The sequence below is a fragment of the Chenopodium album genome, chromosome 4 (genome assembly GCF_948465745.1).
Source record: "Chenopodium album chromosome 4, dcCheAlbu1.1, whole genome shotgun sequence".
Taxonomy (NCBI): domain Eukaryota; kingdom Viridiplantae; phylum Streptophyta; class Magnoliopsida; order Caryophyllales; family Amaranthaceae; genus Chenopodium; species Chenopodium album.
Genome location: NC_137837.1, coordinates 60288708 through 60303269, shown reverse-complemented (window position 1 = coordinate 60303269; position 14562 = coordinate 60288708). Strand labels below are relative to the sequence as shown.

Here is a 14562-nt window from a genome sequence, read left to right as displayed (position 1 = left end):
TTTTGGCTTCCCAATATGTGCTCATAAACAATGAGTTACACAAAAGGGTACCTAAAAGTCGAGCTCTCCTATGTGTAGGGAAAAAGGAAGCCCAAAGGGTTATGAGAATAGTCCATGAAGAAGTATGTGGAACACATGTAAAAGGCAAAATGCTAGTCCAAAGGATAATGCGCGAAGGGTATTATTGGACTACCATGAATAGGGACTGTCATCCATATGTCAAAAGATGCCCTAAATGCCAAATATAAGCTAACTTACAACATGTTCCTCCATCTCTCCTCTACACATAGACATCGCCATGACCATTCTCAACATCGGGAATAGATATCATTGGAAAAATTACTCCTCCCAAAACGGGAGGCATGAATACATATTAGTAGCAATTGATTACTTCACTAAATTGGTTCAAGCAGCATCATACGCAAAACTCATGGCAAAATATGTAGCACTCTTTATCGAAAGAAACATTATTTGTCAATATGGAGTCCCACACGAAATGATAAGTGATAATGGAACTCACTTTCAAGGAGAATGTAAAGAGTTGCTACAAAAGTATGGCATTCAACATCATCACTCTTCTCCATACAAACCTCAAGCAAATGGTGCAGTTGAGGAAGCTAATAAAAATTTAAAGACTATCATTGAGAAGATGACATAAAATAACAATGATTTTCCTGACAAACTCCACTTTGCTCTTTGGGGTTATCGTACATCAATTCGCTCGTCTACAGCAAATACATCATTTTCCTTAGTCTATGAAATGGATGTCGTACAACCTGTAGGGCTAGAAATACCTTCCCTACACTTCGCGTCAAAAAGTTAACTCGATGAAGTTGAATGGACTAGAGCAAGATATGAAGAGCTAATTCTACTCCATGAAAAGCGACTAGAGGATCTACATCATACTCAATGCTATCAAACCCGTATGGCTAGACACTTCAATAAGAAAGTCAAGACAAGAAACATTCAAGTAGGAGACTTGGTGTTAAAAGCATTGAGGAAAAATGTTTTGGATCCAAGAGGTAAATTTAGGCCTAATTGGTCTGGACCATATATTGTCAAAACTATCCTATCAGAAGGTGCTGCAAAACTAACTGATATGGATGGCAATGAATTCTCAAACATGACAAATCTTGACCAACTTAAGAAGTACTACCCATACTTGAGTAGGATACTCCAGAGCGCTACGTTTGTCCTGATTCCTTAGGTAAAGGATACGTAGGCAACCCTTATAGGGTGGGCCACTTTAATCTTTACAAATCTCGCATCCCAGCATCGATAAGTCAACATAGAACAATCGGCACGCAAAATTCAAGACTAGCGCATTACAAAAAATCTGTCGCTTGATGACAGATATCAGCGTCGGCCAACAAACTGTAACATTTGGTGACAGACAGTAGCGCCTGGCGACAGACTTAAAACTACTGCGCCAATTTTTCTGCGATAATCTAGGCAAATTTTGGTGTATTTTGGAAATTTTTCGACTTCTGTACTCGAATAATTTTCAGAAAATAATTCAAGTTGTTTTCATTACTTTAATAAAAATTTTAAATGTAAATGTTGATTTAATTTATAAAGCTTAAAATTGCATTAATAAAATAAAGTAAAAATTACATTATTGATGGAATTTAAATAAAGCTTAAAAATTAAATGGACTTGAAAATTAAATTTGTCTAACAAATTGAAAGTAAAGTAATGCTCTAATCTGTCTTCTCCTTCCTAGCCCTCTTTTAATTCTTGTCAGCATCTTCTTCGTCATCCATCACTTTTGCTAGCAAGCATCCTGTAGAGGATCTGCATTCAACCTTGGTATGGATAGTTTCCCCTTTAGCCATCACACCATGTTTCTTTTCTACCCACACTTTCTTTTCTGTAGAGTCAGCTTTCCTTTTCTCTTTGCCCTTAGTAATATTTTTCTTCTTAGGCATAACATCTTTAGAAAAAGGAGGAACCGTTTGGGTAACAACTTCACATAAAGGCCTAGCACACTAATAGTTGTCAAATCTCTCAATGTCTTGTGAAACAGGAAACTCATAAGGGCGACGAAGATCACCAGAAGGAATAGTTTGGGCAAGGCCATATTGTCTTTTTACCCTATAGGGGTAGTAAAAGGTTAACTTGATAAGCTAGGAAGACGACAAAAGGGTTGTTTGTTGACACCAGCCATCTTCCCAATTTTCCACCTAACAACACTACTACAAAAAAGGCCTTAGAGAACTGTTAGAATAGGCTTTATAGATCGCCTTAGGGGCGTTCTTCTGCTAAGCGATGTATAAAGTATAGAGAACGGGTTGTTTAGGCGTTTTATATAATAACAAATAGAGAACGGTTGTTAGTCACAACCGTTCTCTTTTCTCTTCTTAAATTCGTACACCAAGGAAGGAATAAAGAACGGTTTAGGCCACTTAACCGTTTTATATTGCATTACAATAGAGAACGGTTAAGTTAAATAACAGTTCTTTAATGTTTTTTTTTTAAAAAAAAAACTGACCATAATTATTCGAATTACCCTTTTACGTATTTTATACTTTGTATTGTATTAATCCTGTATTAATAATTTGTATTATTTTTGTATTTCATTTTAGACCTGTATTTGTTGTATTCCTGTTTTGTATCTTGTACATGAACCTATAAGAAAATCCATGATCCTTTATACGTGCAATATAAATTTATGTATAATAAAATTAACAAAAACATTTCCAGATATGACGAAAGCCATCAAAATATACTTCATATATATAATTTAATAGTGTCGGATTAACTCCATCCAATCCTTTAAAGACATGAAACACAGGTCCAAGCTCTAGTCCATAAGAAAGGCATACATAGATATAGATGTTTCAAGAGAATAAGTATATTACTAAACTCTTCTTCAGAAGCTTGTCACAAATACAGAGACAGTCAAAAGTCAAAACAGCAGTGAAAGATATTATAATCACATACGTATGTTGAGAACACATTAGTATCAATGTGAGATGAAACCAAAACAGAGTTTTCCTTGGCTTCAGATTCATATTTGGGGGTGATCCTCAAGATAATATGATTTAGATCAGCATAAATAAGTGTTTTCCCTACAAATAAGCCGCCATTAAGATGATTTGCACCCTCCTTGACATAAAACTCTTCCACCTCAACATCAACTTCCTAATGAGATGTGTTTTTTTATCTTTTCTGCAGCAAGCAGCACATACTGCCCAATAGGAAAAGGAAAACCATAAGAGAAAGATTGAAAATGATGTATTTAGAGAAACTGTATTCAATAAAATAATTGTAGACAAAATCGCAAGGATCACTTAAGTGAAAGGAGAGTGATGCAAAAGCCAAGATAAAAGGCTTATCAAGTATGCAAATTTTAGTAGACAGATGGCATACAAAAGTCCAGATAGCTAAGGGCCAACACAATCAGAGTATCAGACAAAAAACTAAGAGAGAAATAAAGAGTGAAAGTCAAACAAAAAACCAAGAGAGAAACTTTAATACCCAGGTGCCTTCAAATTAAAAGTATCAGATTTCAAACATACTGCTACACATATTTTTTTTGTCAAAACAAGTTAGCTATTTCTAATTTCGAATGTAATTTTTTGCTTTCAAGTTGTGAGTCAATGATAAAACATCACAACTATTTATACTTTCTAATTTGCACGAATGCCAGGACTAATAATGTCCAACAGTCTAGCAATTAGAAATGAAACTATCCAGCAGAGAAATAGTTTTCTAGATTTAGCTCTATTAGTTCATATCAACTTGCATGAATAATGGACAAACAATACAGAAAAGTGAAGAAAATGGTTTTTATAGTTAATGGTAGTAAATTTAAGGTTATACTATGTTTGAGCTGATATGTTAAGAAGAGACCCAGAAATGAAAAACAAACCAAACAGTACTAGCAGGCGTCCATGTATTGTTTACAAAGCTAGCTTTTTTGCGGCACTCATATTCCATTTTGGAGAGCTCAATGCTGACTCAGATACCCTACCAACTTTTAGGCAGGGATCAACAGCTAAATCAAGGGAAAAAAGAATTCCTAGGGGTATCATGGGTAGGACAAATAGTAACTACTCCTAGTAAAAAGTCAAAATATATTCTACAACAAAAAGAAACTGAGAGCAACAGCCCTTCACAGATTGTTAGAGAGAAATTCACAAAATAATCACTTCCACTTCCAAAGACCTATTTACTTCACCATAAAATACAGCTACACAAATAAAACAAGTGCATGGTATTATGAAAGATGACACGTAACTAACTCTTTTGAAGTTCCCTCCTTATTGATGATCATTCACATACAAATTTTTAAACACAAAAGAATACAAGTTCGTCCAGGGTATAAGAACATTCAACGACATGAAAGAACATTAGCCGTTTAGTTAACCCCCCCCCCCCCCCCCCTCTCCTTGTTGAAGAATTAGTCACATTTGCCTCGGAAATACACATTATCAACTTACCCCAGTAATCACTTAGCTAATGAGATGTAAAAAGGATCCAATATTAAGGATAATACGGTGGTACATTGCTAATTTTACTTTAGTCAATTTATTTTACACTTATTTTATTCATAATCTGCTTAATCTTTGTTGATGTTCAGCCATCCTAGTAGAACACCTATAGAAACTGATTAATAAAAACAAAAACAGGATATAACAATCACATTGTAGATAACAAGTATCACCATCAACCCCACTGCCAAATTGCAAAAATAATAATCGATTTGCCACACTAGCTAAATTGGCACATAATTTATAGACAAAAGAAGTTTCGAACTATGAGACTGAGATACATAATACTCAAGAAATATATAGAACCTTCAAAGCGAGGTCGAGAGCATCAGAACCAACATAATGAGGACCCAACTGAGTCAATTCCTTGACATGTTTCATAGCTTCTATCTCCAAAAATCCCTGTTTGCCAGAGTATTTGAAATTATTAGAGCACAATAATCCCGTGGTAATCAATTTCCCCTACCCCTCTTTCTTTATCTGATTAATTAGGGTTCAAAATTGAACTTAGGTAAGATTAATTTGGCTAATATTATTTTGATTACTATTGAAATAAATGTAAATTCGAAAAAATTAAGAGTAATTTGACTGAACTAACTGCAATTCAACTGAAATATTTGCATACAAACAATCGATTGAATTTAACCCTAAAACTAAAACTTTTTTTTCAATCACCTAAAATTCAAATTGCAAATCAATTAAATAGATGAATACTATGAATGTAATTATGTTTCCTTCATAATTCGAATGATTCATGCGGTTCGATTGACAAATAATCAAAATTCAATTACTCTATAACAAGAAGATTCGATTGTTTCAAAACAAAAATTAACAAGAAGATTCGAACCTACCTCAGCGGAGTGCGGGTGGTGCGGTGCTCAGAAGTTGTGCGCCGGTGGTACGGCGGTGGAGCGGTGTGCGGTGGTGGAGCGGTGGTATGGCGAACAGTCATCGTATGGAGGTTGAAGCTTGAAGGTGATACTACTATATGGAGGTTTCACGCATCAATTTGATGCAGTACCTTTTTTTTTTTTTTTTTTTTTAAGGTATTAGTTAAAGTGAAAGTGAAATTGAGCGTATGCTTCAATATTCCTTTTAGCCGCCTTTAATTAATTTTGGCAAATTATTACTCCGTATATTTTTTCCTACTAATAATTTTTAAAAAAAAACCAATTAATTAATACAATGCAAAACGGATGTTAAGATGACCGTTTTATATAATCTATAATAATTAATTATTTTTTAAAATTATTTCTGTAAAAAGAAATAGAGAACGCTTAACTATGCTAACCGTTCCATATGTATTTACATACAGAACGCCTCTTATATCTATACGTTCTATATTCTTCTGGAGAACGCCTATCTTTGGTAACTGTTCTATATTTTGCGATCTCTAATCTAGTTTTTGGTGTAGTGCAATGACCCACTTGATGGCAAAATCGCAAGATTAAAAAAACTTGCTCCACTCCCGGCGGCCCATCTTTATGGAAAATCGTTTCTTTCGCCTTACAAAGCAATTTGGTGTATATTTGTCAACATTGCCAGAAGGACTAACTAATTCTAGCCTCTCGATTAGCCACATCTGCAAAAATTCATTGTAAATATTTATTATTACTATACAAAAATATATATTTTTTATTTTTGTAATTAAAAATATTATTTTTCTACCTGTAATAAAATTGGAGAGTCTCGAAGAGGTGCTTTTGGATTTTTCTTTAATTCGTCTAAACTAAGCATAGTTTCTTCAACGATTAATGGCATTGGATTCCTCCCTAATTCAATTTGTTCCATGACAGATATTAAAATTGCTTGGCCCTCATGAATGTTACCACTAGTGAGAAGATATTTGCTAAACACACAAAAGAGGAAAGAATGTGGTCTATCAAAATAATGACGTGCAAATTCTTTCAGATTACTACATTCCCATCCATAATATTTTTTAGATGCATGTCCTTAAGGTTAAGGAAACGCTCAAAGTCTTTATAATAATATTCAATCACATTAGAAACTACCACAAGATCTAAAGAAGGGAAGCCTAGAATGGCACCAAATTCTTCCGGTAAAGGACTAACTTCATCACAGCCTAGTCTAAAACAATAGGTGTCTGGATCCCAATATTCTAAGGCGGTATAAATAAAATATATGTCCAGATCTACACCCTTAATACCATAAATGCCTACCAAGTGAAAAAAGTTAAGTTCTTTCCTCTCCTTAGCAGTAAAAGACCGGAACTACTCACGAGTAAAATCACTAAAACTCTTAGACATGATTGCTTGATGAAAAACTAAGGCTATAACTATTTTTTAATATGTTCGAAATATACAAAAACCAGCATATTTGGGGGATATTTATGCACAAAACTGGTACAATTTGAATCCCGAAAGGATTCGGAGAAAACAAGTTTAGCGCCAGGCGATAGATACAGCGCATGGCGACAAAGCCTGTCGCCTGGCCAGCGTAAGGAAACAAAATGGCGGTGCGACGCCAACCTCACGCGCTATGAAAACCGTGTTTTTCCGACTATAACTTGATTTTGTACAAAGACTTTACAGTTTTAACCTCTTGCTTCAAAGCCTTATCCACTTCAAAATCCAACATTACCTCAAACACCCTTTTTCTTTTTTTAATTAATTTGAGTTCATTAATTTTTGAGAGAAAGTTTATTTTATTTTTCATTTTTTATTTTGGGGGAGAAAGTCGGATACCCTCCGCTGATAATAAAAATGACGGAAATTTTTGCGCAAAATTAGTCACAATTTTTCCACACACTCTCATGCACATAAAATGAAAAATAAAAAATGCAGAGATAAAATAAGCATAAATAGATAAAATTTTGTATATACAGTGTGTCTAAACAAAGAGGTAATATATATGATACAAACTAGCAAGGTCCTACAAAGTCAAATAAATAAAAACACATGTACAACTACGGTGTTGGAGGACGCAGATGGGGAGGAACTCCCAATGTGTTAAAAAACAATGTAGATCTTAGGGTATCACCCTCACTAGCACCAGGATCATTGGAAGTCGGGATCAACAAAGTAGGACCAGCCTATCCAGGGTCACCTTGATGCTGAATCGCCAACGGCTGCGGCTGCTGCAACGACGAGCCAACCTCGTACGTCCCACCACCTCCTATAGGAGCCGATGTCACGCCTCCTTTGCCTGTCGGCTTAACATGTGCACCCTCAAACGAAGAGCCCGAACCCTCCGAACTCTCGGCAAAAGTCGTCTCTGACCGGCCACCCTGGCCCCCACAAGAAGTACGACGACGTCTCGAGCCAGACCCAGATTTTCTCTCCTAGCATCGGGTCTCGTCCGAGTACATGGAGGAGGAATAGGCTGCCCCTGCAAAAATAAATCAAGTTAGATGCAAAAATAGACAAATAAAACATGTGATAAGAATAAGAGAGATACCTCTGCAGCAATCTCATCACGACGATAAGAGGCGTGGTCTCTCAATCTCACCAGCTGATAGCAAAAGGCGTCCATACCCCTCGCCCTACTCGTTACAACCTCATGAGAAATCTTTCAAGATACAAAGTCAGTAACAATCAATCAAATGTGTAAGTAAACAACAAACAAATGACCCACCCAGGTCTGATACAAAGGTATCGACCGCTCGATGAAGCAATGATAGATACGGGTGGAGGATTCATCTCCTCGACTGGACCATACGTCTCCTGGTAGGTGATAGATACGAGTGGAGGAACGAACTATGCCGGCACACCCTGGCAAAATAAATCCAAGTAATTAGAATCTACTTGGAGGCTTTCTAAAAGACAAACACAAGGAATGAGGAATATTTCCGCCTCCTCTGGCAAAATAGGTGGTGGAGCCAGAAGCGGCAGCAACGTCTCCCCATAACATAGCTCTGCACGGGCATGAGTCTGCAACAGTGTACCCGCTGGCGACCTACTCGCCAAAGTCCTCAATCATGTCTGGTCAAACATGTGCCGAGGAGGGCGAGCAAGAACAACAAAAGCCTTTAAAGAGTGTTGAATAGCCACTATCTCACCTAGGTACAGAATAGCGTCGTACGTCCCTAAAAGACTGACGCTGAGTAGTGTACTACGCAACAAGCACAGGAATGTCCAAATTGGCCTACGGTCAAAACTCTACAGCAAGTTCCTGCAAAACTCATGTTCATTAGATAAAAATCCTACTAAAAGGTACTAAAAGACAAGTATTTGATCCGTGCCATTTATGGCACCTTTAGGCTATGTTTTCTTTATATTTTATGCTCTTTTTTAGTCGTTAATGACGTGTTTTTAGGGAATAATTCTCGATTTGCATGTTAGTTTAGAGAAATGCGTGCTTTTAATGGTCTTCTTATTATTTTAATCTTTTCTCGGCTACTTCTCTCGCTTCTCCGTTTCTTTGTCTTGTTTTGTAGGTATGTTGAGTTCCTCGAAATCAAGGAGGGAGCTCAAGTGCATTCAAGGAATTTAATGGAGCCAAGGTAGGGAAGCCAAGCAAGCAAGTCAAGCCAATCCAAGCAAGCTCCGCAAGCACGTGTTTCAAGGTGGCAATCTCGAGCATCAAGGAGGCGAGCCCGAGCTCCTAGAAGTGCAGCAGCCCCGATCATTCTTGCGCATAGCACAAGCAGCCACGCACCCAGCAGCTCAGCAATGCACCTTGCGGATCAGCCCCGCACCCAGTCGTGCAGCAGCACAGCCGTAAGCTGGTCGCGGGCACGGGGTCTGCCGCCGCGGGCACGGGTGGCTGCAGCCCATTTCTGCTCATTTCGAGGCAGGAACTTCCTGAGGGCAGGCCACGGGCACCCCGAAGGCACAGGCCTAGCCCCGCGGGCGCGGGTTCCAACCGCGGGAGCGTGCTTGGGGGTTTTCTCCTCCGCATGCGCGATCGATTTCTCTGCAGGCGCAGGTTTCTGGGTTTTACTTGCTATTTCATTATTTTTTTTCCTTTTGTATTTATAGTGTAATGCCTTCTTTATTCTTCATACATGAAATTCATTAGATGAGAATAGTCTCTCTCTAGAATTATGTTAGATTAGGAGGTTCTCTCTCTAGATTAGGAGTAGTTTTGGAGAGAGAATGTGAAGGATTTCGATGGTGATTGTGAGATTGAAGATACAAGTGTGACAATTGTATTCAAGATATTCTCTATTATCAATGAGCATTCTTAACTCTATCTCACCTTATTGCTTTGTCTAATTTCATGTTTGTTTGGTTTAATTTTGATGTTTGATGCTTGATTAGTGTAATTGTTCTTGATATATTGTTGATTCTTAATTCCTTTAGTTGATTGTTGATAAATGATGATGTTTGAGTAGTTGTTGTCTATGAATTGGGTGAAACTTGTATGATTGATTAATTGTGATTAATTTGGGAATTGTGTTGATTGATTGTTGAGATTAAAGTGATTAGTGAAGGTTTACATGTGTGTAATTCAATTAGGCCTTGAGAATTCTGCTAGATTGCATTGTAATTGCTAATGACACGAACAATTGATTTAGGAATTGCAATTATCGATTGGTCTTGATTGTGATTCTCTTGGTTTTTTATTCATAGTGAACCCTATATTAACAATTTGGAGATAGCTCTTTGATTCCAATTGATTGCTCTTATCATTCGTCTTCACAACCTTTGATTGGCATGCTATTCCCAAGTTGTTACAATTGACATGATTACTTGTTGATCCCCGTTCCTAGTGTTTTATTTCCTTGGTTACTTGTTTTGTTAGTTGTTAGTATTCTCTCTGACCTTCGTCTTTGACCTAGCTTAGGCGCATAATTGAAAGTGCTTGAACATTACCATTCCTTTGGGTTCGACCCTTGACTTGCCTCTATACTCGTATTTAGGTTTGTTAAGTGTTTATAAATTTAGTTTGACCGAAGGAAGATTAGATAACGACCTAGTTTTCCCCTTGTAAAAAAGGCGTCGTTGCCGGGGAACGGTGTCTATGTTTGAGTGTTTTAGATTTCTTGAGTCTAGGTCTTTGTGTATGCTTTTCTTTTATTTGATTTTTGTTTGTTTTGTGAAAAAAAAAATGCATGTCTATCACTTCCTCATTATGACAATGAGCCTTTTTGTGAATATTTCATTAGACTTGAGGGATTTTTATACTATAATTGTTGTAATGTTTGGGAGGCTTGTAGATTTGTTATTTTAGTTTGAATGAGCAAACTAGGGATGAAGTTGAATGCATGCATAATGGTGAATTTAGAGCATTGTCAATTGATGATGCTTGGGATTTTAATGTTTGGTTTGCTAGGGATGTCTATACTAGGGTTAATCATGATTCTAATATTGATATGAAATGTGTTGAATCTTCTAATATTAGCATGAATTCCCATGATTTGTGACATGATCCCTTAAGTGAACCTAGAACATATGACTTCAACTCTATTTCCCCTTTTGTTCATGATGATGAAGTGCATGCTCAAGTTGATGGTAATGGTGTATTTCAATATTCTTCATTGTTTACCATGCCTTCTTATGATGTGCTTTATTCCCTTGATGATAAATCTCATGTGTTTGATTGTGCCCCTACTCCCCAATGTGATGTATATGCTCATGATCTTAATGTTAATTCTTCCAATCTTGGTTGTACTTCTTCATCTCTTGTTGAGCCTTAACCTTCTACATCTTTTGAATCTCTTGTTAATATATTTTAGTCCCAAATTAGGTGCATTGAGCTTGATAATGAGTTTGGGCCTAGTAAGGAGATGATTCTTAATTCTATGAGAGGTCAATTAGAGATAATGAAAAAGATTGAGGAGCGTATTGAGGAGGAAATGAAAAGAGGAGAGGAGAAGATTTAGAAAGCCAATTGTCATCCTTGATGCTTGTTTTTTAAAAATCCCAATTTAATGAGTGTGTTGAGGATGATGATGATGATTTTGAGCAACCAAGAATGTGTGAGGATCCCATAGGTGAGCATTTGAGTGATGATGAAGGAGTTGAGAATGAAGAGAGTGTTGATTTTGATAACCTCAACTCTACTTCCCATCTCGATGAGTCTCTTATGCATGATTGTGATTCTTCTATTCATGAGTATTTGGACTCGATTGAGGTTATGACCAATGTGTTCTTTGAGTGTCAAATGAAAACCCGTAGCCTTTTGAGTGAGTTTATTAAGAATGCTTCATGGGAGAGAGATGAGTTTGAAATGAATTTGCATCCATTTATGCATGGCTTTGAGATTTTAGGCTTTAAGGAAGTTGAGGGTGTTTTTGTTCATGATTGTAGTGAAGGGGATTATGTAGTTCCTCTTGAAAGTTGGATGTTTGAGGGAGATGATGATCATGAGTGTTCTTCTTTTGAGGATTCTATGATTGATTTTCACGCTCTTATTGGTGATTTGAGGCATGGTGGTGAGGAAGAGATCATTAGTGAGACCATAGCCCCTATTCCCTCCTATCATGTCCCTTTTTCAAGGAGGTTTGATCATATTCCTTACACTCCTATATCCCTCCCTTCCTTTGTTAATGAGCTTATTGGGGACCCCCTTGTCTATGATGATTTTCATGTTCGTCATTTGTCTTCTATTGAGGAAAAGGGTGATGTTGCCACCCAAAAATATTTTAGTGAGGAGGATTTGTCATTTCTTTTTCTTTCCATTCTTTTATTCCCCCTTCTTCTTCTTATTTTCTTCTTTTTCCTTTTGATCCCTATTCTTCTTTCTTTCGGCATCTCCCTTCTTACTTGCGTGCAATAATCTTATTGCACGTTCTTATCCTGTCATTTGTCTACTCTTTATCTTATGGAATGTGTAGTAGTGCATTTGACAAGATCTTGCGTGCGTTGAATTATTATTTTCTAGAAAAGTCATGCTTGGACCTTAAGCAAGCCTTTCTCGGGAAGTAACCCGTGTTTTATTGAGTTCATGTTCTGTTCTTTTTAGAATAGATTTTCTCTCATGGAAATGTTTATGTGCCTTTTTCTAGGTACATGACTTGATATACTTTGGTGCATTGGCTTGAATTAAGAATCAAGGAAGATTGACTCCTATTTTGCTAGCATATAGAAAGCAAGTTTCAATTCTTGAGGAAATTGGCTTTGAAAGGTTTAATTGGGTTATTTGCGGGTAATTACACCCACCTAAATTCGGTAATATCTTTCCATACTCTCTCTCTAATGGTTGATGCCTTGTTGGACATGTGTTGGTATTGTTGGATTGATCTCTTTGTTCTCCCCTCTCGTGGAATATTTGATTTATGTTTGAGCATGTTGTCTCATTCAAGCTTGAGGGAGGGTATTCTATCATGTTTGGTGGAATGTTGATTCATATATGTCATGCACATTTGTAAATGCATTTCCATGTTCTTTATTTTGAAAAAATCCCAAAAAGATTTTTTTTTTTCTATCAAGGGAAATTTGCAATGTGTTTTTGTTTTGTTCTTGCTTTGGACATAATACTTTTGGACTTGTATAGTTGAATTCTTTTCTTCTTAAATGGTAACGGTGTGCACGGTTTGAGAGTACGCTTGGTTGATTCTAGGATAAAGCATGCTAAGGTAGTTGGTTAGAACTAGTGGGACCATATGAAACCGGATTTTACTTGTTTATGGCATGTTGGTAGTTGCTTCCTATAGTCGAATTGACACCAATAGTGAGTTTTTGCTACATCCATGTGAGGTTCAATATTTTTCAAGCCTTCAACATATATTTGCATGAGTGACATGGATCCTTGACTATTGCGGACCTAATCTAAAATCTTGACTCATAATTTTCAAACTCGAGACTGAACCATTTAGGGAGGACAAAGGCATCTTTTTCGGGGTGGTAATTTTTTCTAGGGTAGTTTTCTTATTTTTTGTTTTTGGATTTACATTTGCCTTCTTTCTAACCATTTGATCCTTTTCCATTCTTTTCAAGCCACATTCTTAGATATTGAGCCTTTTTATTCTTTTTCGTTTCCATTCTTGGTTTTTGTGAATCAATTGATCATTATTGTTGGAGTTTGTGGTGGAGGAGTTTGAATATTTGGTTCCCTTGAAAGCAAGTTTGTGTTGTGATTTTTGTGTGAATAATGGCAAATGAATAAATGAAAAAGACGTCCAGTCTTTTAAAAAAAAGGCTAGGACAAAGCAAATGCAAAATTGTAAAAGTCGTCCTAAGTTAAAGAGGCATGGAAAATTGTTTTGAAAGATATGAAAATAAAAAAATAAAAAAAGAAATGAAAATAAGAAAAATAAAAAAATATTTTGATGTGATTTTTTTCCCCTTTTCAAGCATTAAGGACAATGCTTCCTTTAAGCTTGGGGGAGAAGCGTTTACGCTTTTTGTATATATGATTGTGGTTATAGCTTTGAATAAGGTTGGGGGAGTTAGTTTGTTTTTGTTTGGCGATTTCATGGTTATGAGGAGAAGGTTTGATCACCCTTTGCTTCATTAATTAGGAATACCGCCAAATTTTCAAATTTTAAGCCTACCCTCACCCTTTTTGCCCTTTTGTTACAACCTTTGGGAAAGTCCTTTTGACCTAGAGGTTGAGTCACATATCAGGGGAGGTCATTATGAGTTAAAGCCTAAGGAAAGGGGATGCATTGTCAAGACGTCGAGTAGCCCAAAATTATCTCTTTTTCCGGTTCCTTCGTGGAACTTTTGAGATGCTCACTAGGGGAGGATATGAGACTAGTAGGGAGAACACGGTAATACCGTTTGGGATGAAAGTGGATTGTGTTTCTCTAGTTCCTATGCTTAGCATATTTATGTTTCAATCAACCTCGGGTATCTTGAAACGTGCACTCCCTTACTTGTTTAGAAAGATTTGCTTTCATTTGTGCTTGTACATTTGGAAAAGTCCTTTCATGAACATGTGTTTGCTTTTCTTTTCTTTTGATTTCCTTTTTCATGTTTTGCCTTGTTTGTATTATTATGAGAGTTATGGGTTAATCTCTTAAGAAACCTTTACGAGAGCATCACTCGTCCTCTAGGGCGATCTAGCGGTTTAAATGGCTTGTCTTTAGTAGCTAAAATTGACCGTGATTCCTACGAAAGTGAGTTAGTGTATGTTCCCATCTTCTCTAGTTTTCTTGTTTCTTTCTTTGCTTGAATAATTTCATCATTTTTCCCTTGGGTTAGATTTTGTTTTTCTC

The 14562-nt window shown here is 36.7% G+C and overlaps 1 long non-coding RNA gene across 1 annotated transcript; it reads right to left on the bottom strand.

Moving 5' to 3' along the window:
• Positions 1 to 2706: 2706 nt before the first annotated feature.
• LOC145627042 (uncharacterized) lies at positions 2707 to 5542 on the bottom strand. Its single transcript, XR_014111288.1, has 2 exons — positions 5348 to 5542; positions 2707 to 3190 (listed from the first exon to the last, which is right to left on the bottom strand). It is a non-coding gene; the product is annotated as an uncharacterized LOC145627042 (long non-coding RNA).
• Between the last annotated feature and the right edge of the window lie 9020 nt (positions 5543 to 14562).